At 40.7% G+C, this 25,849-nt stretch overlaps 1 long non-coding RNA gene across 2 annotated transcripts; it reads left to right on the top strand.

Annotated features, from left to right (window-relative positions):
- Window positions 1-9,219: 9,219 nt before the first annotated feature.
- Window positions 9,220-17,279, top strand: LOC110345361 (uncharacterized). 2 transcript variants are annotated; one of them, XR_015447654.1, is made up of 5 exons: window positions 9,220-9,523; window positions 10,531-10,826; window positions 12,171-12,327; window positions 13,733-14,001; window positions 14,715-17,279. It is a non-coding gene; the product is annotated as an uncharacterized LOC110345361 (long non-coding RNA). The 2 variants fall into 2 exon arrangements; XR_015447653.1 differs by having other exon boundaries at window positions 9,220-10,826.
- Window positions 17,280-25,849: the final 8,570 nt, after the last annotated feature.

Below are 25,849 nucleotides of genomic sequence, written 5' to 3'. Positions count from 1 at the left end.
GACCTCAGGGTCATTCTTTTTAAAACAATTATGTTTAATTTGTGAATGCAATTTCCAAATGGAAAAGCTCTCTTGTCTTCCCCCAATTTCCTTTCTGTGGAAAAATATGTGAATTCACATGCATCCTGGCCTAAATGTGCAGGGGAAAATTCTGTTCAGGAAACATTGCCCCACATGCTGGATATCTGACAGAATAATGAACTGATAACATAAAAGGAGGGCTTGGAGAGATCCAGCTTTTTTGCTGAAGGTGAAAATTGCCAAAGTGTCTGAGGTTAACATCTACTTTACTTTGGGTTTTTGTTTCTCTGACCAGATTGGGCTAAAAGTAAAACAGGAGGTGAAAACCCTCACTTCTGCTTGTTAATCTTTCTTCTTCTATCTTTTTTTTAAGCAGTCCATTTTCCCCCTCTCTTTTGCCTCAATAGAAAGAAAAAAATTTTTTTGTCAGCACTCCTGTTTCTTTTGTTGTTTTCCTTTTCTTAGAAGTCTTTTTTTGCTTTTATCCTAATCCCAGTCATGCATGAGAGAACAGTTGCGCTCTGTTGTTTGGCTGTTCTGCTAGTTTTGAATCAGTGGGACTCCCTCTTTGTTCTCTTTATTTTCTGAACACAGAAAGGTAAAAGAGTAGAAATAGGAATTGGAACTCTTAAGAAGAGAAACCTATATTTATTTAGATTTAATTCATTTTTGGGCCATGGCAGTAATAATTAAGGGGTTACAGTGAATAGAACCGAGGTCTCAGTTTCCTTACCTAGCACATTTTGTTTAACTGGTATCTCTGATGAGAATGCATTTTACCACATGCTTTCAGTTTCAATGATTCTTGGAATCAGATAAATGATTTAATATATGGCTGTTTCCTTCACACTTGGGTCTGACATTTGACAGCAGTTTGTTTTATGATTCAAACCCTGCCTACCTGAGTAGACATTGAGTTTAGAATGGACTTCATGGTAGGATTAGTTTAAAAACACACAGGAAGATCCGCCTGCATCTGCCCTTTATCAGAGCACTGAAGAAGACCCAACAGATTTTGTGTCTACATTTTCATTTTTGCAGCTTTTAAGGCTTTCAGAAGTGAGATTTGAACTCCAGATGAGTATATGAGGGCTTCGCCCTTACAAAACAGCCCCTTTCTGATGTGGTTATCCGACATGGGCTTGCTAGGCGTTGTCATGGTGATAGTGTAGGCCTGAAAATTTTCACAGGCTCAAACTATGAACTTTTTCAAAACCGTTTTGATTAATTTTTCCTCCACTCCAACTTCTCTCTTGCTTTGACTGTTTTCTCTTTTGTTTCTCACTTGATTTATGGCAGGTTGCTGTCATTTAAATAGATGTGCATTTTGAAATTCCTTCTTTCTTTGCTAATGCAAAGAAAAAAATAACCCATGCAAGTCATGCTCAAAGAGTTAGTTATTGTTGCTTGCTGGATTTCGACTCTCTGTGGTTGTCGGGGCCTAATTCAAAGTAATTCAGGCTCCACAGTGGGGGCAGTGCATCGCTCCACAGGAAATTATGATAGCAACGTCTTCCTGTTGCGCTCTGTACTTGGCACTACAAAGTGCCTCGGGCTGCAGCTACCTGAATAGGGTTGAATTAGACCAGACAACCGCATCATCCCACTTCTTCATCTATTAGAGCCATATACAAGTGGCAATTGTTGATTGCAAAAATGGGATTAAGAGGCTCTTCAAGTGAATTGATTTTCTTGTGAGAACAAAAAGAGGAAAGAGAAGCCTTCGTTTGAATCACACAGCCAGAAAGTTTCATGAATGGGTTCCACTCCAAATGTTAGAATTAAAGCAATCAGTGAGTCCCTGTGGGGTGTGCAGGTGAGAGAAATATACTGCTCAAAAATAGCAAATTATGTGCAAAACCCAAGTTTAAGGGATCTACGTCCCAAGACTTCCCAGAATAAAGTAGCCCCCAGAAAGCTGCCTAATAATGTGACAGATGCATAGCTTGTGGTTGTTCCTCTCTGGCCTTGCATGTCAAGTTTGCTGGGATCAGGTGAGTTGTGGACATTTTTCATGATCTAGTCTCTCAACTGCCCCCGATGGTGCTTCATTCTCTCCCAGGTCAGCAGGCCCTTGCTCTCTTTTGCAAAGTTTGCCTATGGACCAGTTCTCTTGGGAACATTCACTGAATGCCTACATTTTTATTCCTGTTGATGTGTCCTTAGATTTTTGACTTTGGAAAATGCAAATAGATTCTGTGCCAATTGGATTACAGTTCTGTTTTGCCTTTTCCAAAGTGCTCTTACATTTGGAAGGACTTCTGTCATAGTTATCTACCTACTAATGGCCAAATGGCCCAGTCAAGTCTGCCACAGGGTGATTGTATGGGACTTTAAAATATCAACTTTGTTGATCTGAACTTGTATGATGCTCAGGCTGAAATAAACAACCTCAAGTTGACTGCAAACCCAGGATCCTGACAGAAAATATATACACACATGAACTCCCAGACCCTAATTTCTAAAATGATTCTGAGGTTTACTCTAATGTTGTTTGCTTTCTGTGGCATAGTATGCATCACAAATGCATCAAGAATGATTATTTATCTGGCAGCTTTAGCTGTCAGAAATTCCAAAAGTGTGGAGAATAGAAATGACACACTGATGCCAGCTGGGAAAAAGAAACTGACCAGAGCAGATGGGGTAAGCCTCCTATTACCTCTATCATTAGCGTCATGTCACAGACTAACCAGCAGCAGACAATTTGGAAAAGCCCCAGCCCTTTGACAGCACAATTGATGACAAGCAGTTGAAATGTGTTAGAAGAGGCTCCTGTTTGGGAAGGTAAACATAACTCTAACTGACAATGAACTCTCCACAGATCTGAGGCTTCTCAGTAAAACATCCTTGTAGATGAATGTAGGAAATGAAAGTGTCTGCCTTCCCCTCACCTATCAGCCTTAGGGGTTAGAGAAGGATGTGGTGATGGGGGAGGCCACCTTTCTTTACAAGCACAAAGGGGATCTCTCTTCCATCTTCAAAGGTTGCTTCAAAGACTCTTTGGAGAAAAAAAGCCACAATTTAGACATTTGACATTCCCTATGCATACTGATACTGTGACTTCAAAAGCCCTTCGACCAGGCTGGTTAGAGAGGTGTTGTTTATTTATTTTTACTAGAAATGTTTTCTTTTCCCCCTCTTGTTTTGTTTTCTTAACCTGTAGAGTCAGTAGCTGAAGGCCACATCAAAAACTGCTTGATGAAGTTGTTAGAATGGTGGGAGTCTGAAAAGACTGCTGGATCTCAGATCCTGACCTGTGGGCAGCACTATTTTTGGCACTAATTTCCAAGGCAACTTGGAGGGAAAGGCAAAAACAAAAGGGAACCAGAGCCAGAGGACCCCATGCAGACCACAGCTCATTGGCCCAGAGTTTCGGTTTGTTCTGCTGTATTCCAGCAGCTCCCTGGACAAACTTTACCTTGGCAGGTGCATTTTGGAAAAAAGGGAAGGCCTTGTTTTGGTAACTTTTGCACAGAGGCATTGAATAGACTCACAAATGGTGAAATTCTCCCAAGAAGAAAGAACATGTGCATTTACATGAAAATTTAATTGTTAGATTTCATGTCCTCCCTTCCCTGCTTATTCAAATAATTCTCTTTCTGGGCATATTTCACTTGCAGTAGCCTTTATGTAAATCTTAATTCAGAGGAATCATAGTTTGTTGGGTCTTTTCTTTCCCTCTGGATTTTCTCTAAACCCCAAGAGCAGAGGAACTGGCCTGCATATAATATAGCAAGTATGCGATACAGTAAGTAATAATTGGATATTTATCATAATGTTGCTTTCCTGGAACACTGTTCATTCACTACCCCATATTTAATTACACTGAAATTAGCATGGGGGAATCTCTGGCTAGTGTATTCGCACATGCCATCAATTATGCCCTAATAAATTAATTTACTTTTAGGATTCACCAGAGGCACTGGTTGGGCCTCTGCACTCCTGCTTGACTGTTCTGACTTTGAACAGGTTTATTCAGCCGCTGTCTGCTAAGCCCTACAGAAAAGCACAATGGCTGCTGATCGGCCTTTTATGGTTTATTAGAAACTGGTGGTCCGCACTGCGGCTCTGGTCAGTGATTAACCCACGAGAAAACAAACTACACAAGGCTAAGTTGATGTTGGAGGAGGGATGAGCTCACTTCATTAAGGCTTGAAGAGGAAACCTTTTCTCCTTCAGTGCTTGTTCAAAACTTTTCAGGTCTCTATTTAATCATGTAATTCTCTCTATTTAGCAAGAGAGGCCTGCTGCACAGCAAGTGGTCTTTTGCCACATGACAACTTAGAAAGATAAATTATATATAAATATCTTCATGGTTTTGTGCAGGGAGGAAACCAATTTTAGTATTACTCTGTGAAACTAATTTAGTTGTTTCTTTATTAAAAGACATAGCTGGGTACATGCTATGCTATTTCATCTGCACCAACAGTGGTCTTCATATTTCTTCTGGGCTTCTCTTTCTTTGATAGGGTTATTGAAAATTCAGGTGAAGGGGGCCTCCTTTCCTCCCCATAACTCTAAAGAAGGATTTGAAAGGGGCTGTGGAGGAGGAGAATGAAGGCAAAGCTTTCAATAATACAGATTATTTCAAAATTAGAAGAAAATTAATCTCTTCCTAGCCTGGCCTGGGTTTGTTTCAGGAAATGCTGCATTTTCTAGCGTCATCTAATCTCTCTCTCTCTCTCTCTCTCTCTCTCCTTCTTCCCTCCCAGCAAATTCAACCTTGTGGATCATAAATTATCGCAGATTTAGATGCTTCAAGTCATATTTTGCCCTTTTCCCACTCTATGAGTGCAGAGGATCTTCATTGTTTTGAAATAAAAGTCAATAAACACATGTAATACATTGATGTCAAAGGATTTCAATGGTACTCTCTTATTCTGCATTTACAGCTGTACCTATCCCTGTTGTAATTTTTGAGAATATCTTACTCCTTTCACTTAGGTGTCAGGATAGACACTTGATTGCACCCCCCCACCCCACTTTTTTTTTCCCCCATTAAGCGTATAGGTATATTTTAGGTATACAATATAGTTACATTCATCACTGAGATCTTGTACCATTACATGATGTATCTTGGTTCTTATTTTTTCCCCATTCCCTTGCCCTCCCTTCACCCCTTCCACCCTTCCCTATTTACAAAGACCTTGTTTCCATGTTTTTCCTTTTCTCATATTTTTTCTTTTCCCATCTTTCTTTTCCCCTGCCCCTCCCACTTCCCCTACTCCTTTAGAACTTTTCTTCCTATTACACAATATCAATTATACATTTTTAAAATTACAATATGAAAACTTAGAGGACATTACCACAGATTTTACAGAATTTAAAAGGACATAGAAAGCATATTACAAAAATCCATTTTGAAATAAATTTGACAACTTCTAAGAAGTACCTTGGAAGACAAATTAATGAAACTAACTCTGGAGGAAATATAAAATTTGAATAGCACCTATTAAAGAAAGTATATTCCTAGCTTGAAAACCTACCTATATGACACCAGCAGGCTCATGTACATTTTAACTGATGAATACTATCAAACATTTAAAGCAGAAAAAAGAAGGAACATTTCTCTCCTCATTTTAGGAAATCAACATTGTGCTAATCCTAAAACTGGATAAAGATAATAGAAGAAAAAAGTATGAACATAGATAGAAATTTGTTTAACAAAACAAACTATTAGAAGTCAGATCTGGCAGGATGTAGAAAGTGGTTTTGTTATAGGGATGGCAGTGTTGGCTCAGCATTGGAAGATCCACCCCCAAAAGTCAACACTTTAACAGAGGAAAGGAAAAAGCCATATGGTCTTGTCACTAGTTGGAGAAAAAGTAGTGGACAAAATTCCACAGCTGTTCATGGTAAAAGCTATCAGGAGACTAGAAGTAGAACAGAACCTTCTCAACAGATAAGCCATGTACTCCATACTTTGCAAAAATGCCTTATATAAATGGAAAAGATATAATGCTTTCTCCCTAAGGTGGGGAACAAGGGCAGATATGCTTACTCTTCTTCTGTCCATTAAACTTTGAAACATAGACCCAAACCAAAATAGTCTGGCAATAAAATGACACAACTAGGATAGAATTGGCACAGCAGAAGTAAAATCTTTATATGTAGATGAAATGATCATCTGCAGAGAAAACACTAAGAAATCTCTAGAAGCCCCTAGAACTTGCATTTGAATTTAGCAGGATTAGAAAACACAAGGTATATATAAAAATTCAGGTCTATGAATACTTTGTATAAATGAAGAATTGGACATTGAAATTTAAAAGCTATGTAGGAGTACAAAGGACCTAGAAAAGTAAAAAGAAAAAACACAGTGTTGAAAGACACTTATCACCTAATTTTTTTTGATACTGAGGATCGAACTCAGGACCTTGCACTTGCCAGGCAGGTGGCAGAACCACTGAGCTAAATCTCCAGCCCTTATTAACTAATTTTAAGACTTCCTCTAAAGCTACAGTATTCAAGGCAGTGTTGGTGTAAGGAAAGACATGTAGATCATTGGAATAAAACAGAGAATCTAGAAATAGAACCACACATATATGCTCCACTGAGTTTTAAAAGATTATTTAACATTAACATTTTATAGACTATAAACTCAACTCAAGAGTGAGGAAAAGATAGTGTTTTCAGCAAAGGGCACTAGAACACCTGGTATCTGTATCAAAAAATTAACCTCAACCCTTTATTTCCATACATAAAGATAACTTGAATGGATCTATGAACCTAAATATGAAAGACTAAAACTATAAAACTTTAAGAAGAAATTATAAGGGAAAATTTTCATGAATTTAGAGTAGGCAAGAATTTCCTAGGATACAAAAACCACGATGTATAAAAGAAAAAATTTAATAAATGAGATTCCATCAAAATTTAGGACTTTAAATGACATCGTTAAGAAAATGAAAAGTAGTCCTTAAACAGACCATATTTATAATACATATAACCTATGGCCAGACTATATAAAGAACTCTTACAGTTCATTAATAGACACCCCAACTAAAAAGTAGACACAAGAAGATGATAAATAGCCAGTACAGCACAAGGAAAGGTATGCAACACTAGAATCAGAAAAATACTAATCAGTACAATAACAAGATCATATTATACACTCATTAAGGAGATGAAGTTAAAAGTTTTAAAAGAACAGATGTCAGCTTAGATGTGAACCAGTTAGAACTTTCGAATACTGCTAATGTGAGTGTAAAATGATAAAACCACTTGGAAAACAATATAGAAATTACTTGTATTACTGTTAAGAACCAACAGTTCTGCTCTTAAGTTTTAACTTAAGAGGAATGAAAACACATGTTCACAATAGATTTGTACATACAAGTTGACTACTCCTTATCTGAAATTCTTGGGACCAGAAGTGTTTCAGATTGTAGTTTGAAACCCACTTGATCTGCAAAGAGGATAGCTACTCCTGCTTATTTTCGGGTTCCTGTCACATGGAGTATTGTTTTCCACCCTTTAACTTTCAGTCTATGAGTTTCTTTTTGAATTAAGTGTGTTTCTTGTATGTAGCATATTGTTGGATCTTGCTTCTTGACCCACCCAACGAATTCATTCTGCTGGACTTCCTGGGGTTGTGATCCTGGTTGTCTTTTCCTAGGATATTGTCTAAAATTTTTTGGAGTGCTGGTTTGGTATTGTTGAAGTTCCTAAGATGTTCTTTATCATGAAAGTATCTTATTTCTCCATCAATTTTGAAAGATAGTTTTGCAGGGTACATCAATCTGGGTTGGTGGCTGTTTTCCTTTAGGGCTTGGAATATGTCACTCCAAGCTCTTCTTGTCTTGAAGGTTTGTGTTGAGAAGTGTGCTGTGATTCTGATGGGCTTTCCTTTGTATGTGATTCATTTATTTTCTCTAACTGCTTGTAGAACTTTGTTCTTCTGTTGTGTTTCTGGAATCTTAACAATTATATGCTTATGTGTAGATTTTTTTTGATCAAGGCTATTTGGAGTCTTATATGCCTCACTTATCTGTATGTCAAGTTCTTTTCCCCTGCTTGGGAAGTTTCCTGCCATTACTTCTGTGAAGAGTTTTTTTATGTCATCTGCACTATCTCTTGTTTCTTCATTGACTCCAATCAGTCTTATGTTATTCTTCTTTGCATCGTCTGCAGCTGTTGGGTTGATTTCTCATGTTCCCTTATAATTTTGAAACAATTTTTCTTTTCCTGGTCATTAATTGTAATCTCATCTTCTATATCTGAAATTCTGTCCTCACATTGGCTCATTCTGCTGTGTAGACTTTCAGTGGAGTTTTTCATCTCCTGGAAATCTATTTGCATTTGTTTCATGGATTCCATTTGTTTCCTATGTTGGTATTCCATCCTGTTCCTCAGGTCCTCTCTAGATTTATTAATCATGTCTTGCACTAGGAGCACAATTTCTCCTGTTATCTGAGAAATTATTTCTGATTTCATTTTTTCCAGATCCCCTTTTGTTGCTAGTTCAGTTGGTCCAGGTGATTGAGTAGCAGAGTGTTCCATCTCATTTCCCTTTGGGGTTGCTATAGGTGATCTGGAAGTCTGGTTTTGAGACTTATTTTCGTGTTTTCTCATTTCAACTGGGGGGGTGGGGGGGTGCTGTTCACCCCCGCGAGGATCACCTCCTCTGAGCTGGGAGAGGTGGGACAGGGGCCAGGAGAGTGGTAGAGATGGTGGCCTAGAAGCCCCTTCCTCTGGGCCAGGAGCAGTGGGACACTAAGTGGCCCAAAAGCCCTCTCCTCTGGACTGGGGGCAGCGCGAGGGATGGTGGCCAGGAAGCCCCTTCCTCTGGACCAGGAGCAGCAGGTCGGTGGCTCAGAATCCCCTACCTCTGGGCCGGAAGAAGTGGGAGGGATGGTGGCTGGAAAGCCCCTTCCTCTGGACCAGGAGCAGCAGGATGGTGGCTCAGAATCCCCTACCTCTGGGCTGGCAGCAGTGGGAGGGATGGTGGCCAGGAAGCCCCTTCCTCTGGACCAGGAGTAGTGGTGTGAGACTGAACAACAGTTACTCCATCTTTGTAATAGGGCCCCAACTTTCTGCTTCTGTTACGGATCACCAGGTTGACATCAAGTTCCAGAGATGTTTGTTGTTGTGCCAGGAAGGTCTGTTGTGGGCGTAGTGTTCTGTCTGCTTGCCAACTTCCCCTGTGGTCTGTTTTATCTCTCTCCTCTGGTTTTGTATTTCTGCTTGCCAACTTCCCCTGTGACCCCCTATGAAAACAGCTTCGGACTCTGAGCCAGTTGCCTCTCTAAGCTACTTTGCTTTGGGAGTGCCATCTGGCCAGACTAATAAAGGTCTGTTTTACTTTCCAACTTGTCTGGTGTGTTCCTTCCTGGGTGTTCTTCGCTGCAGTCAGCTCCTCGGAGCATTTGGTAAGGCCCTCGGTCTTACATTCTGGAGGCCCCAGCGAGATCCCTGGGTAGGAACCCCCAGTTCGGCCGAGACTCAGTGGCGGGATCCAGCAGGAGACTCTCAGGCACAGACCTCAGAAAAACATCCGGAGGTAAGCTTTTGGCCAGTTGTAACCGTTTGTTAAGTCAGGAGTGAGGTGGCTGACGAGCCGGGAAGCCTCCTCTGACCCCGAGGTTCCTGACGAGGAACAAGGGAAGATTTAGTTTCAGTTTGTCGTGGCGCCCGTTTGTCTTGTCTTTTGTATGTTAATGTTGTGTCTGTTGTGTGTTTGATTTTACATTTTTTTCTTTCCAATCTTCATCAGGAGCAGAGTAATGAGAGGAACCTGTTCTACCAGGTCCACTCCACTTGACTGCTTTCTCACTAATTTTAAATTGGCTTTTTCTCCAGAACAAGAAGATGAATATGGGGTGAAATTTTCTCACGGGAAACTCCGCTCCCTGTGCCAACTGGAATGGCCAGCCTTTGGGATGGGATGGCCAGCCGAAGGGACTTTTGACCCCAGTGTTTGCCGGGCGGTTTGGGGCAAGGTCATTGGTCACCCTGGCCACCCAGACCAATTTCCCTACATAGACATCTGGGTTCAGGCTTGTGAGAAACCTCTGGCTTGGCTGCAGTGCTGTTTCCTCTGAACAGACACTCGGATTTTAGTTGCTGCCCCGAAAGGGCCCTGGGAACTTAAGCCCTGGGCTCCTAAGCCAGTTCTCTTGCAGTAACCTGACCCCCTGGATCCCTTAGGAGGGCCTCCACCCTATGTGGAATCCTCCACCCCCTCAGATGGCTCCCGCTCTAGACCCTGCAATCCTTCCCTTCCTCCATCTGTTCAACCTTCGGCTCCTACTCCTCTCTATCCTCCTCTCCCAGAGGGGCCTTAGTCCCCAGACTCTGTGACTTCTCCCCCACACACATGAGCTGGGGCTGTGTATGGGCCTTGCGAGGTCCCCATTGGGGAAATTAGTTCGGCCCCTCTCTTGCCCCTTCGGGAGACAGAAAAAGGTCACTATGTTTATATCCCCTTCACTACCAGTGTCTTATATAATTGGAAACATCAAAATCCTCCCTTCTCAGAGAAGCCCCAAGCCCTAATATCTCTTCTAGAGTCTATCTTCCATACCCATGATCCTACTTGGGATGATTGCCAACAACTCCTCCAGGCCCTTTTTACCTCAGAGGAGAGGGAAAGGATCCGGGGCCAAGCTGTAAGGTCGGTACTAGGTGGAGCAGAGGGCCCCCTAGATGAACAACAGTGGGCCCGTCTGGAAGCACAGCTCCCATCCACCCGACCCCACTGGCAAACTAATACCTCTGGCGGGAGAGAAGCTCCCCAGAACTATCATCAGCATCTCCTGGCCAGCCTGAGGGGAGCCTCTTGGAAGCCTGCCAATTTGAGCAAGGTAAGTGAAGTCTTTCAAGGACCAGAGGAATCCCCTTCTGCCTTTTTGGAGGGTCTGTTGGAAGCATACCGTACATATACTCCAATTGATCCAGACGCCCCTGCAAATCAGCAGGCAATAAATTTGGCATTTGTTACCCAGTTGGCCCCAGACATTACAAAGAAGCTGCAAAGACTAGAAGGATTTGAGGGAGAGAATAGAGAAAAGTTGATGAGTGTAGCCATGAAGGCATTTAACAATAGAGATCCCCTGGAAGAGAGGATGGCCAAGAGGCTGGGAAAAGCGACCATAGCTGTCTTGGCCAATGGAGGATTTGTCCAGAAAGAAAGACTCGAAAATAAGGGATGGAGCAAGGGAAGGATTCGACCCCTATTAGAGAAAGATCAATGTGCCTATTGTAAGGAAAAGGGCCATTTTAAGAAGGACTGTGAAAAGCTAAAAAGAAAAAGAAAAAAAGGAAACCCAAGAGGAAAAAGGTGGAATCCTCTTAGTAGATGAAGAAGAGTGATGGGGCCAAGGCTCATGGCTGCTCAACCCTAGTGAGCCTATGGTGACTTTGGAGATAGGGGGAACAGATGTTCAGTTCCTTGTGGACACTGGTGCGGCCCACTCTGTCCTGAAGACCCCCCTTGGACCCCTCATTTCCTTAAAAACCTCCATTACTGGAGCCACAGGAAAGTCAGCCTCCTACCCTCGGGCCACTAGATCAACTATGAATCTAGGCAAAGGCACCGTCACCCATTCCTTCTTAGTTATCCCTGAGTGCCCATACCCGTTGCTGGGAAGAGACTTGCTACGAAAGTTGGGGGCTATTATTTCCTTTGAGCCTGAAAGAAGGACCTTCGAGTTTAAGCCACCCTCCGCCATTATGGTGACCATTCCCCTAGAAGATGAATTTAGATTGCTAAAGGAGGGTGCAGAGCCCCCCAAACAAAAATGGGACTACCTTCAGAGAAAGTTTCCCAGGGTATGGGCTGAAACCAATCCACCTGGGCTGGCCAACCACCATGCCCCGGTGGTGGTCCAGTTGCTGGCCTCTGCTGCCCCCATCCGTGTGTGACAATACCCCCTCTGGCTGGAGGCCAAGGTGGAAATTTCTAAGTACATCCACCGACTCCAAGAGGCCAGCATCTTGGTCCCTTGCCAGTCAGCCTGGAATACTCCCCTGCTTCCTGTGAGGAAGCCTAGCACCTCAGACTTCAGACCGGTACAGGGTTTGTGGGAGGTGAACAACTGGGTGGAGACCATCCACCCAACAGTACCAAACCCCTATACTCTGCTGAGTCTCATCCCTCCTGCCCATGTGTGATATTCAGTACTAGACCTCAAAGATGCATTTTTCAGCATACCTCTGGCACCAGTGAGCCAACCCCTCTTTGCCTTCGAGTGGACTGACCCAGACACTGGGACTACTGGACAGCTGACATGGACCCGGCTGCCACAGGGATTCAAGAACTCTCCCACTCTGTTTGGGGAAGCTCTCAGCAAAGATTTACGAGAGGTAAGGAGAGTTTTTCCCCAAGCAACTATTCTTCAATATGTAGATGACCTCCTAGTGGCAACTTCAACCAATGAAGAATGCCTTGGGGCCACCGAGGGCCTCCTGGAAGTTCTCCAAGACCTGGGATATTGGGTGTCCTGGAAAAAAGCTCAGCTTTGCCAGACCAAGGTAACCTGCTTGGGCTATATTCTTGAGGAAGGGAAGAGGAGGCTGGCAGAATCACAGGTATCAGCAATTCTCCAGATTCCAGAACCAAGCTCAAAGAAACAGGTCCGTGAATTCCTAGGGGCAATCGGGTATTGCAGAATTTGGATCCCAGGTTTTGCTGAAATTGCCAAACCCCTGCACCAAGCCACTGCAGGGGGAGATACACCCCTCAAATGGACTGAGGCTTGCCAGCAGGCATTCCAACTGCTTAAAACTAAGCTTGCTTCAGCACCAACCCTGGCATTGCCAGACATAACTAAGCCCTTCACTCTGTATATAGCAGAGAAGAACGGGGTAGCTAAGGGAGTGATAACTCAGCCTTTGGGACCATGGAAGTGGCCAGTGGCATACCTCTTGAAAAGGCTAGACCCAGTGGCTCAAGGGTGGCCCATTTGTCTGAGGATTGTAGCAGCAGCAGCTGCTCTAACCCGAGAGGCTGACAAACTGACATTTGGACAGGATTTGACTTTAGTCACTCCCCATGCCATTGAGCCCTTATTAAACAGCTACCCTAGCAAGTGACTATCTAATTCCAGACTGTTACAATACCAAGGACTCCTATTGGAGCAGCCACGCATCAAGTTTGCCACCACCACTAGCCTCAACCCGGCTACCTTACTCCCAGAGTCTGATGAACAGATGCCCATCCATGATTGCCTTGAGACTCTTGAAAATTTATGAGGAGGGCGTCCGGATTTAATGGACCAGGCCCTCCCCCAGGTGGAGGTCACATTCTATACTGATGGGTGTAGCTTCATACGTGATGGAGTGCGATATGCCGGGGCAGCGGTGGTCAACCAGGACCAACAGGTGGAATGGGAGCAAGGGCTGCCCCAAGGGACGTCAGCACAAAAGGCTGAGTTGATTGCTCTGATCAAGGCTCTAAAACTAGGTAAAGGTAAAAGAATAAATATTTTCACTGACAACCATTATGCCTTTTCCACTGCCCATGTGCATGGGGAGATTTATCAAAACCAAGGGCTACTGACCTCTGAAGGAAAGACAATTAAAAATAAAACTGAGATATTGACATTGTTACAAGCTATTTGGCTACCATGAGAGGTTGCTATCATCCATGTCCGTGGGCATCAAAAGGGGGCTAGTCCTGAGGTGATTGGTAATAATGCAGCTGATCTGGCAGCAAAACAAGCTGCCCCAAAATCAGTGGGGAAACAGATGGTTCTGCTCCCCACACCAGTGCTGCCAGAGAAACCAGAGTACACAGATGAAGAAACGGTGGAAATGACCAAAAAGCAGTGGACTCAAGGTAAACATGGATGGTGGATGACCGAGGATGGAAAAGTGGTGCTCCCAGCTGCTGTATCAGACACACTGCTACAAGAACTGCATGGGTCTACCCACCTTGGCGAGAAAAGAATGATGGCCTCTCTGCAACCCCATTTCATCAGCAAGGGAATGGCACAAAAGGCCAAAGACCTAATGAGACGATGCCCCACCTGTATAAAGGTAAACGCAAACCAGATGATCAGACCTCCAGGGGTCCGATATAGAGGATTAACTCCAGGAGAACATTGGGAATTGGATTTTACTGAAATGAAACCCAGTATGTATGGGTACAAGTACTTATTAGTCTTTGTAGATACTTTTTCAGGATGGATAGAAGCCTTTCCTACTAAGAGAGAGACAGCCGAGGTAACAGTCAAAAGACTCTTGACAGAAATAATTCCTCATTTTGGCTTGCCCTTAGCTCTGGGGTCTGACAATGGTCCAGCCTTTACAGCTAAATTATCTTGATTCATCAGTAAAGCTTTAGGGATAAAATGGAATTTGCATTGTGCCTATAGGCCTCAGAGTTCAGGACAAGTAGAAAGAGCAAATCGAACCTTAAAAGAGGTTCTAACTAAATTATGCCTGGAGACTGAACAAGGTTGGGTAGAACTTCTCCCCTTTGCCCTCCTTTGTACCCGATGTAACCCTAAGCCGCCCCTAAATCTGTCACCATTCCAGATCATTTATGGGCAATCTCCCCTGATCGTCCCTCTGGTTGATTTGGAGTTAAAGGAAAGACTTTCCCACCTCCAACTCCTTAAGTCCCTAAAAGCAGTCCATCAGCTTCAATCAGAGCTACATGATAAGCTGAGAAAAACTATGCCTGGTCCCAGTGAAAAACCTTTGCAACCCTTACCCTATAAGCTGGGGGATTTGGTTTTCATTCACAGGTTTGACTCCAAGACCCTTGAACCCCGCTGGAAGGGACCATTTCCCATCATCCTGGTGACTCCCTCAGCAGTTAAGGTAGCTGGACACTCTGCCTGGATCCACCGCAGCCATTTAAAGGCAGCACCTCTGGAGGAAGCGACATCAACATGGCGGATTGATCTGAACACAAAGGACCCCCTCAAGATAAGATTGATCGAAGACTAGTTTGGACAATATGGGGGTTCTTGGGGCTTCTGTTCTTACCAGCCCCAATGGAAGGGGGAGCTGGCTGCCAGCTGGTGTTGTCCAGCCACACTTCCCAGAACTGGACTTGGTCCTTGAAAAATGCCTTAACGGGAGCTCACATTGCCACCATTACTATGGATAGACAGCCCCATTTTATTATAGACCTGTGTTCTCTGGGGCTTCCAATCATTAGTGGTGGAGGGGCTGGATCAAAGGGTAAAGTTTCATCTGGAAAGATGGGTAAAGGGGGCCACGGAGGGAGGTGTGGAATAGATGATAAGTTGGAAAAAACCCTCCAAGATATAGATATTTATGCCTGCCCCATAGGGAAAAATAAAAGGTGCAATGGGGGACCAGGAAACCACTGTCATCATTGGGGTTGTGAATCTATTGCCCCATGGAAAAATGATGATGCGTATTTGGCCTTGGAACAACAAACACCAAGTGGTTCATGTTCCAAAGGAAAATGTAATCCCATCAAGCTAACCTTAAAACAATGGCAAAATCCATATAAAGATTGGGAAAAAGGAAAATCCTGGATGGTGGCACTCTATGTGGGTGAAAAGGACCCTATGACTGACCTCCTTATCCAGCATAGCCCAGTAATAGTATCACCTAACCCGGTAGGCAACATTTATAGGGTCTCCGGCCCCCAAGAAAAAGAAAAGGCAAAAGGAACCTATAATGTGTCATTAGTTGCTCCTGAATCTCTGATCCAACCATACCTAAAAACCCTGGATGCCATGTATACCCTGTTAAATGAGTCTAGCCCCAATCTTACTCAAGGGTGCTGGTTGTGTTTGAGTCTTTTTCCCCCTTATTATGTAGGGTTGGCAGTAAATGGCACTTTTTCAGAAGCTGACCAGAATGAGTGTGATTGGAAACAACTGAGGTTGTCAATTGGGGATATAAAAGGAAAAGGGTTATGTGTTAAAAAATCCAAGTGTTACATCATTTTATCTGGACAGTATATGTTCTTATCAGACACCCACCATCAGTAATGAAAAATATTTAAAAGCTGGAAACAATGCATGGTGGGCATGTACAAATGGTATAACTCCCTGTTTATCCATGACAATCCTCAATCAGGAACTTGAGGTATGTGTAATGGTCCACATTTTACCCCAAGTCACTATATATGGAGAAGAACAGGGTTGGGAATACCTAGCTAAGAGAGCACACACCGAAGAGAAGTGGCACCCAGCATTGATTCCTGTGTTAACTGCAGCAGGCATTGCGGGATCAGCAGCTCTGAGTGTGACCGCAATAGGACTACAAGACTTTAATTTCAAGACCCTTGCCCAACAGGTAACAATAGACTTAGGCCTACTTACCGAGTCAGTGTCTCATTTGGAAAAACAAGTTGATTCTCTGGCTGAGATGGTCCTTCAAAACTGCCGAGGACTTGACCTCGGATTTATGAAAGAAGGAGGGCTATGTGCAGCCCTAGGAGAGCAATGTTGCTATTATGCTAACAAATCTGGAATAATAAGAGAAACTCTGGCCACTGTAAATAAACATCTACAAGAAAATTATAATAGATTGATAAAACAGGATGGATGGTTCCAGTCAATGTTTAACTGATCTCCCTGGATGACTACCTTTGTTTCTGCCCTTGCTGGACCCCTGTTAATATTGTTACTAGCTTTGACTTTTGGCCCATGCATTATTAATAAGCTTATGGCCTATGTAATGGCCTGGATAGGATCTGTTCGCCTAATGATTTTGAATCAACAGGCCAAATATCATCCTTTAAGTGAGCTAGATGAGAAAGAACAAAGATGGAGGCAAGAACACCAAGATAGTGCTGTATAAGATTACACAGCTATGGGAAAAATCAGTGGGGAATGTGAGACTGAACAACAGTTACTCCATCTTTGTAATAGGGTCTCAACTTTCTACTTCTGTTACGGATCACCAGGTAGACATCAAGTTCCAGAGATGTGTTTGTTGTTGTGCCAAGAAGGTCTGTTGTGGGTGTAGTGTTCTGTCTGCTTGCCAACTTCCCCTGTGGTCTGTTTTATCTCTCTCCTCCGCTTTTGTATTTCTGCTTGCCAACTTCCCCTGCGACCCCCTATGAAAACAGCTTCGGACTCTGAGCCAGTTGCCTCTCTAAGCTACTTTGCTTTGGGAGTGCCATCTGGCCAGACAAATAAAGGTCTGTTTTACTTTCCAACTTGTCTGGTGTGTTCCTTCCTGGGTGTTCTTCACTGCAGTCAGCTCCTCGGAGCATTTGGTAAGGCCCTCGGTCTTACATTTGACAGCAGCTTAGAAGCCCCTACCTGTGGGCCGGGAGCGGCAGGACCCAGTACCGTGCACTGGTGGTCTGGTGTCCTCTGCGTCTTTGTAGTGTGGAAGCAGGTGGCTGTACAGAGGAGCGGGGGGGGGGGGATCTAGTGGATTGCTGCTGGGGCGTGGGCAGATTCGGTGTTTTCTGTGTGACTTGCGATCTTGGTAGGGTGTCTGCCAGGAGCTTTTTAGTTTGATATATCATTTATCAGTTTTCTTGGTTTTGTTGGCTGTAGTTTTGAGGTCTATCCAAAAAGTCTTTTCTCCTATGTTTTCTTCTGGTAGTTTTATGGTTTTAGGTCTTTGTTTGTTTGTTTGTTTGTTTTGGTACATGTTTGCAGTACATAATGATTACATTTCTCATGAGGAAGTTTCAGGTCTTATGTTTAAGTCTTTGGTCCATTTTCGGTTGATATTTTTACATATAGGATGAGAGATAGGAGTCTAGTTTCATTCTTCTGTAATATGGATACCCAGTTTTCCCACCACAGTGTATTGAAAAGTCTATATTCTCCAATATATGTTCATGCTGTCTTTATTGACAATCAGTTGTATGTAAATATGTAGATTTATCTTTGGATTCTTACACTGTGTCATTGGTTTGTCTGTCTGTTTTCATGCTAGTATCATGCTATTTTGTTACTGATGCTTTATATTATGTTATGAATGTTATAAAATATCATTTAAAAAGTATCATAATGCCCCTGACTTTTTTTGGATCAATACTACTATAGGTATTCAAGGTATTTTGTGGTTCCATACAAATTTTGATTGTTTTTTTCTAGTTCTGTGAAGAATGTAATTGGTATTTTGATAGAAATTGCAATGAATTTGTAGATCATTCTCGGTAGTATGAACTTTTTCAAAATATTAATTTTTACAACCCATGACCATGGGCTGTTTTTCCTTTTTGTGTATGTATTGTTTTCAACTTCTTTCATCAGTCTTTTGTAATTTTCATCATAGAAACCATTAACTTCCTTAAATTTATCCCTAGGTAGTTTTTGTGCCTATTATGAATGAGATCATTTTCTTAGTTTTTGTCAGCAATTTCACTATTGATGTTAAGTTAACTTTATTCTTTGGTATTTGTAGCTATTGGGAATATTACTTTCCTTTTTCACAATGATTTCATTATTGATACATGAACACAGTAATGATTTTTGTATGTTGGTTTTGTATCTTGCAACCTTACTGATACACCATTACTATTTTGTTAGTCCGTCACAAAATATTTATAATCTATTGCTCTCAAACTGAGGTAGGATTAAGGTACAATGAATGGGCCAGGTAAAGAATTTTACAACATGGAATACAACGAAGTACAAACAATTGTATAAGAGAATGAGGCACAGTCCATGAACTAATACTGTATAGTTTCCAGGGTGTATATTAAGTGGAAAAAGTACAGAATATACCGTGCTGCTTTTTGTAGAACAAATGAGAAGAAAAAAATGTGTGTGTTCCTACAAAATAAAGGGAGAAAAGATAAGATAAAAATTATGGAAAGTTAGAGAAAACTGGGTAGAGAAAGTAGGAATAGAATACTTATTTCTCTGATGTTAACATTTTAGATAATTTTGAATTTTTACACATGTAAATGTTTTATATATTTAAAAATTCAGTAAAGTGATGCAAAAACTCAATTAAAAATAGAAATAGGAATAAATGAACCTAATTAAATATTACATTTGTAATAAACCCGAGATAAAATTAAAGTTTATTTCAAAACTTTGAACACAGTTCTGTGCCTATACACACCATTAGAATATTTTTATGACAAAAAGAGCTGCAAAGTAATCACAAACTTTCCATTATAAGTCTGATTTATTTGTGCATCTGTATACACTATAGGAAGAAGCAAATAAGCAAATGTGTTAATGCTAGTAGGACCCAAGATTTTCATGATATTAAAAGATATGTATGTACTGTATAAGGCAGCAGAAAGTAAAGGAAAGCCTTGTAATGTTAGATTTAAATCAGAAATATCAGTATGAATTCATTTGTATATGCATTTTCCCTAGCTCTAGTCACTCAAAGTATTTAGAAGTAATGACACCCCAGTTATCAGTCAGCAAACCTAGAGCTCAGATATTGGTTTCTACATAACATTCTCTACTAAAAAGAGAACCAGGGCCCGTTGAAGAAATGACTGATTCCAGGACTGGAGCAGAGAATGTACAGGGTGAGCTCAGAACATTTTGTTCTGCTAGAAAGTAAAGAAGCACTTGGACTCGAATGAAGTCAAATCAAAGGTATTCACCGATCGAAGTCAACTCAATTTTGACACCACAAACAATGATCTTTGTGTTGGTTTGCAGTGCATTGAATTAAAAAGATCAATGAATTTGAAATGGTGGGGCTGAAGGTGGAGGAGTTGAGGGTAGAAAGAAAGCTCTTCTTTTTGGAATAGTACTCATTGTCAAATGTAGAAAAAATGACAAGTAGAAAGTCACTCTTTTCCAACATCTAATGTAATAATTTAATCTAGCAAGGATCATTAATGGATGCTAAAATCATTGAGTGAAAGATAATTTGAACAACAGAATATTCACATGAGGTCAAGATATTACTTCACAAATTACTTAGCAGTTACAAAGGGAACAATGTAATTTTACAATGGGGAGCTCTGATAATCATTATATCAATTAACTCCTCAGTCTTAGCATCACCACCATGGCATTGTTTCCTCTTGCTGCGATGTAATAACAACTACACAGCATCACATATAAAGTACTTTTGCCAAGAATCTTTAACCTAAATCTAATCACGAAGGTATAATCAGAGGCATCTAGAATGTGAGATATTCTACAAGACAACTAACCTGAACTCTTAAAAAATGTCTACATAACAAATAAAAAGTGGGGACAGAATTGCTATAGCTAATGAGATTAGCGAGGGATGGCTTTAAATGCAATGCATAAACTTTGATTAGAACCTGGACTGGGTGAAAGAGGACATGGAAGGCATTTGAGGGAAAATTGAGGAAACTTGACTATGCACTGTAATTAAATGACTTTATAGAATGATTACTACATTCCTAGAAGTTGATAACGATAGTGTGGTTTTACAGGAGATAGTCCTCGTCCTTAGGAGATAATATGCTCAACTATTTAGGGATGAAATTTCATAGTGTTGGTAAATTCTTTTCAATTATATATAATATATGGGATATATGACATATACATAATAATCTTACTACAAACATTAGAGTGAAAACACTGATACAGAGCCACTTTGAGCCCTGATTCCAAATTGCTTCCCTGGACACTGGGACAATCTTATTGTCTCCAGTACAGTTTTGCCCCATTTTTTGCCTTATGTGTCACTAAGGTCCCATGACTTTGATTAACCATGCTTTAGATCACGTGCCCACACCATAGCTGCTGAAAGTGTTAGGAAAGGCCTTTGTAGCATCTATGGTGACAGACAAGCTCTCCCTCACTCAAGCTTGTTTGGTAAGAGATTCTCCAAACATATGAGACATGATAGAAAAATATGGTGAGTGCTAAATTTTTTTAAAAATTGTTACAGTAAAGGACACATTGCCCCTCAAAATACTCCCTTTCACTTGGAGCACACTTGTCCCTTCATTCCTACTACTTTCTGAAGTAGTTCTGGAGGTCCTCTTTCATGAGTCATTAGTTGGGCTGTCTGGCTGCCTCCATGTCCTGAATGGGTTCAAAACACTTACCTTTCATAGTCATTTTGACTTTGGGGAAGAGTCAGAAGTCACATGGTGCTGGATCTTGTGAGTAAGGTGGACGAGGACACACTAATGTTTTTACAAACTTTCTTTTCCTTCTAGGTGCCAATAAGCAGCAGAGTTCATCCTATTTTTGATCATACTTCCTAAAGACACTCACGAAGGAGGAGTGAATTGCTTCAGAAAGTGGCAAGAATTATGGGATAAGTGTGTTTGAAGTGAGGGGAAGATTTTGAGGAGAATTAATGGTAATTTGTCTTTTACTGTAATAAAATTTTTAATTTAAATATTTACTGGATATTTCGATCACACTTTGTAAAAGTCCCTCAAATGCTGGATGTTCATTAGCTATCTTCCTTATGCTAGGCTATAAACCACGAAGAGCTAGACATTATGAAGTTACATTGTCCCACTATCTCCATCATTGGTTACCATGGCCCTTCATTTCTAGTTCAAATGTTTAGCTGGACTTTCTGTCCTCATTGATTACATTAACATAAAGTCAGGTTGACCACAATGGAATTTTAGAAATTAGAGGACAGTTGAAATAGAAAAGATAAATAGAGATATGAGCCTACTGTAAAATTGGCTGGGGTCCATATGTCATAAATATAGAGTAAATTATTTGGAATAAATTAAGTAGCTCAAAGGGTGGTTTGCATGAGATTAAGGTGTGTCCCTAGCTTTTATCAGGAAGCAAGTAATCTTTTTTTTTCTTTTTTTGGTACTGAAGATTGAACTCAGGACCTTGCGCTTGTGAGGTAGGTGCAGTGACACTGAGCTAAATCCCCAGCCCAGGAAGCAAGTAATCTAAAATGTACTGAAGGTTTAGAAGTCATAGTATATTGTAAAATTTGGATGACATATGTTCAAATAGCTGAATGAGAGAACAACAAGGAGGACAAAAGGAAGTACTATGACTTTAGCATAACCCTAGGGAAGAGTGCACTGTCAAGATAGTTTGTGTACGTCTACTTCTTTGATAAGTCTGTCTCTATAATGTCTATAATGATAAGGGTGACTCACTAGACTGCCAAAGCTCGATGACATTACTCCTCAATTCAATTTGTTGCAATCATCATCAACAATAGCCAGTTACTGAGCACTTCTTGTGTGCCCATTACTGCAAATACTAAGATGAGTAAGGCCCCTGAGGCACTTATAATCTACTTGAAGAGAGAGAAGATATATGCTGAAGATTAAATAATAATAAAAGGTGGCACATAAAGACCAAATGAAGAGTATAGACAAATGCTAAAGAAGGTCAGACAAGGGCCAGAATATTGTGGAATGATATATTAGGGGAAGAGTTATATTTGCATATAAGCATATGAGCGGGAGATGGTTTGGGTCTACTATGGCAAGTAGGCCTAAGAACATAGAGGTGGAGGTGCTTTAGGGCTCTGAGTGGAGAGGGATGGTAAGGAAGCCAGTATTTCTGGGAGAAAAACATGCAGAAGTTGTAGACTGCATGACTAGGTAAGCTCGTGACCTTGAAGGATTTGAAGAGGTTGTCCACTAGGTTAGTTAGTTACTTAGTTGAACTCCCTAAAGCTCACCTCTCCATTTGTATTATCGAATCCATATTCTGTTTGGAGAACTTGCTTTCTAATTTACCTTCTCTTTCTCCAACATCCCAACTTCAATGATATTTAAAAGCATTTTCAGAAACTACATGGTGATTATCAAGGCTTATACATATGTAAAAATCAATCAACTTCAATACTTAATACCTGTACAGTTTACTGTACGAAAGTTATGCCTCAATGAAAACTATTTTACTATCTTTCATTTTCATTATTTAAAAAATTAGCTATGAACATGGTAAAAATTTCAAAACATTCAATAAAATCAAAATAAAACAAAGTTTCAAAAATATTGAATATATTTGAGGGCCAGGGATGTAGCTCAGTGGCGCAGCACCTGCCTGGGAAGCACAAGGTCCTGAGTTCGATCCCTGGTTCTGCAAAAAAAAAAAAAAGAAGAAGAAAGAAAGAAATATATTTGAAGATATAGGTTCTGCATTTTAATCCTCCAAAGTTCCTCACTAGAAGAATTAACAAAGATGTACTTCAAAAAGAATGAAATTTAACTCAAAAGAAGGACTGAGGAGCTGGGAGGCTGCGGTAAGAGGATGCTATGTTCCAGCCAAGTCTGGGCAATTTAACAACTTAGCAAGAACCCATTTTAAGATTTAAAACAAAAATTTTTAAAGGGGCTGTGGTTGTAGCTCAATGTGAAGGCCCACAGTTCCATCCCTGCTACCATACAAAATTTAATTAAAAGCCCTGTGACCTTAAGTAGGGCTTTATATATTTTTTCACTTGCTTAAAGTATACTTTTTTCCTAGCTCTTTTCACTGAAAAGTATTAGAAGTAATGAAATCCCTATAGCAATGAACACCCTTAGCGCTCATATTATAGTGTCTAATTCCTCACTAAAAGACATCAAAGACTCCTTGGAGAATAACTCATTTTAGATTTGGGGTAAAAAATGGACAGTATGGACCTTGTACACCCTGTTATAGATAAAGCAATCAAACTATCAAAGATGAAATGAGTCATGCCAAAAGGACAGAGGAACCTGAAAAGGCTAGACTCACACTCCCCAAACATGTAGTATTTGGAATACGAACGGCAATGGATCAAACCTCATAAAATATATAAAGTTCTAGAATTTTTAATAATATATATAAGGATATTGATTATCATATTAGTCAGCTTCCCTATCACTAGGACAAACATCCAACACCTACAACTTAAAGGACAGGTTTATTTGGCTGACTGTTTCAGTGGGTTCAGTCCATGATCAGCTAGTTCCAAGGCAGAAACAAGATGGCAGAGGAGTATGGCAGAGGCAAAGGTACTCACCCATGGTAGTCAGGATGCAGAGAAAGAAGGGAGGAGTCGAGGATGGAGATATGCCCTTCTGGGCCACACTCTCATGATCCATTTCCAGCCAGGCCCCATCTCCTAACAGCACATTCAGCTACTAGGCTGATCAGTGGATGAATCCACTCATGAATGTATAGCCTCCCCAATCCAGTCACCTTCCAAACACATGAGATTGTTGAAGGACATTTTAATCTAACCATAACAATGACCAAATCCTGCAGAGAGATAAATGGAAGGGACTACTTGTTGTTTTGGAGTGATAAAAACACTTTAGAACTAAATACAGGCAATGGTTACATAACATTGTAATTGCACTAAATGTCACTGAACTGTGTACATGTTTGAATTTTACCTAATAAAAAAGATATTGAGTGAGTGGTACATGGCAATTTATTACACTTTCTCTATTTTTGTGTACATTTGAAAACTCGAGTAAGCCAAAGAAGAAATTATAATATAAAATAGAGTTAAATCATAATGAAAAAATTACATATCAAAATTTATGGGATGCAGCCACAGATATACCGAAAAACCAAGTGTAGTAGCCTGCGCCTGTGGTCCCACCTGCTCAGGAGTCTGAAGGGGGAAGGTCACTGGAGCCCAGTGTTCGTGGCCATCTTGGGTGACATAGTGAGACTCTATCTCCAAGAAAGAAAAGAAAAGAAAATTAATGAGCTAAAAATCCAATTTAGGAAAATAGAATAAGAACAAAAATTTAGAATAAAAAACAAATTATTAAGTTGTAGTAGGAGAAAGAGTTAATAAGAACAAACATTGAATTACATAGAAATTAAAGATATGATAGGGCTGGGGATTTAGCTCAGTGGTGCCTTGCCTGCCTCACATGCTCAAGGTCCTGAGTTCAATCCCCAGAACCGGAAAAAAAAAAGAAAGAAATTAAAGATATGATAGGATCATGAATGACAAAATTTGTTTCTTTGGTCTAATTTTCTGGCAATATTAGTAGTGAGAAAGGTAGAAAGTACAAAGAAACAAGATTAGGAATAAAGATAACTACAGTTTCATCAGGAATTAAATAAATATAGTAAGGGATTATAATGAAAAACTGCTGATTCATTTAGAAACATATATGAAGTGTTAAATTCCTAGGAGAACGTAACAAAACAAACTATAGAACAAATAGCGTGCCTTGATTGCCATGTAAATTAAAAAAAAATCTCTTCACAATGACACTACTGGATCCAAATAGCTACATAGGTGATCTCTATTAAGAATTTAGTCACTTTCCCAGTGAACTGAAAAGGAAAGAAAGCACTCTAACTCCTTTCTTGTACTCCCCTTGCCTGATATAGGACAGCCTGACAGAGGAAAATTATGAACAGATCTCATTTGCAAATGTGGATACACAAATACAAAATGTGTTACCAGCGAACCAAGATACAGTATAGAAAAAATACGAACAGTTTCTCTAAGCCAAGAAGAAAAGGAGTGCTTAACTTTGGGAAAATGTATCAATTTGATGCACTATATTAAAAAATGAAAAGAGACAGAATATGATCATCTGAATGGATGTAGAAAAAAGTTCACCAAAGAAATCTTTTCCCATGATTAGGAAAAACAATGATTTACAAAGAAGAATGGATGGGGACTTCCTTTGCTTAATACAGAGTATCTCTCAAAAAGTATTGCAAACCTCATTTTTAATGGTGAGACATCAGAAACATTCCCATTAAATTCAGAAAGACATGAGTGCTTGCACTTCATAGTGCTTATTTGACAAATTAATAACATCCTTGACAATTAGTGGACTTTACAGAGTATAAATTGATCTCTGTTGAATTCACAAATACACTGGCAGCTGTTTCCTGAGTTTATGGACCTGCCAGGCTGAAGAACAGGATGTACAATGAAGGGGTGCCAGCCAAACTTGAGGCCCAATCTGTTGCCAGTTTTTCTTATCCTTTCAGTAGGCAGAGTGGGCATCTATATAAATCCCTGTTGACTATTAAAATTCAGTACCAGTAGTATCATTGGTTTAAGGAACATTCTATTGGATAGA

This window comes from Heterocephalus glaber, unplaced genomic scaffold (assembly GCF_053883595.1).
Source record: "Heterocephalus glaber isolate CG9 unplaced genomic scaffold, H.glaber_assembly_v1.0 deba00001764, whole genome shotgun sequence".
Classification (NCBI taxonomy): domain Eukaryota; kingdom Metazoa; phylum Chordata; class Mammalia; order Rodentia; family Bathyergidae; genus Heterocephalus; species Heterocephalus glaber.
The sequence above is the reverse complement of the archived record's forward strand: the minus strand, read 5'-3'. Positions and strand labels throughout refer to the sequence as shown.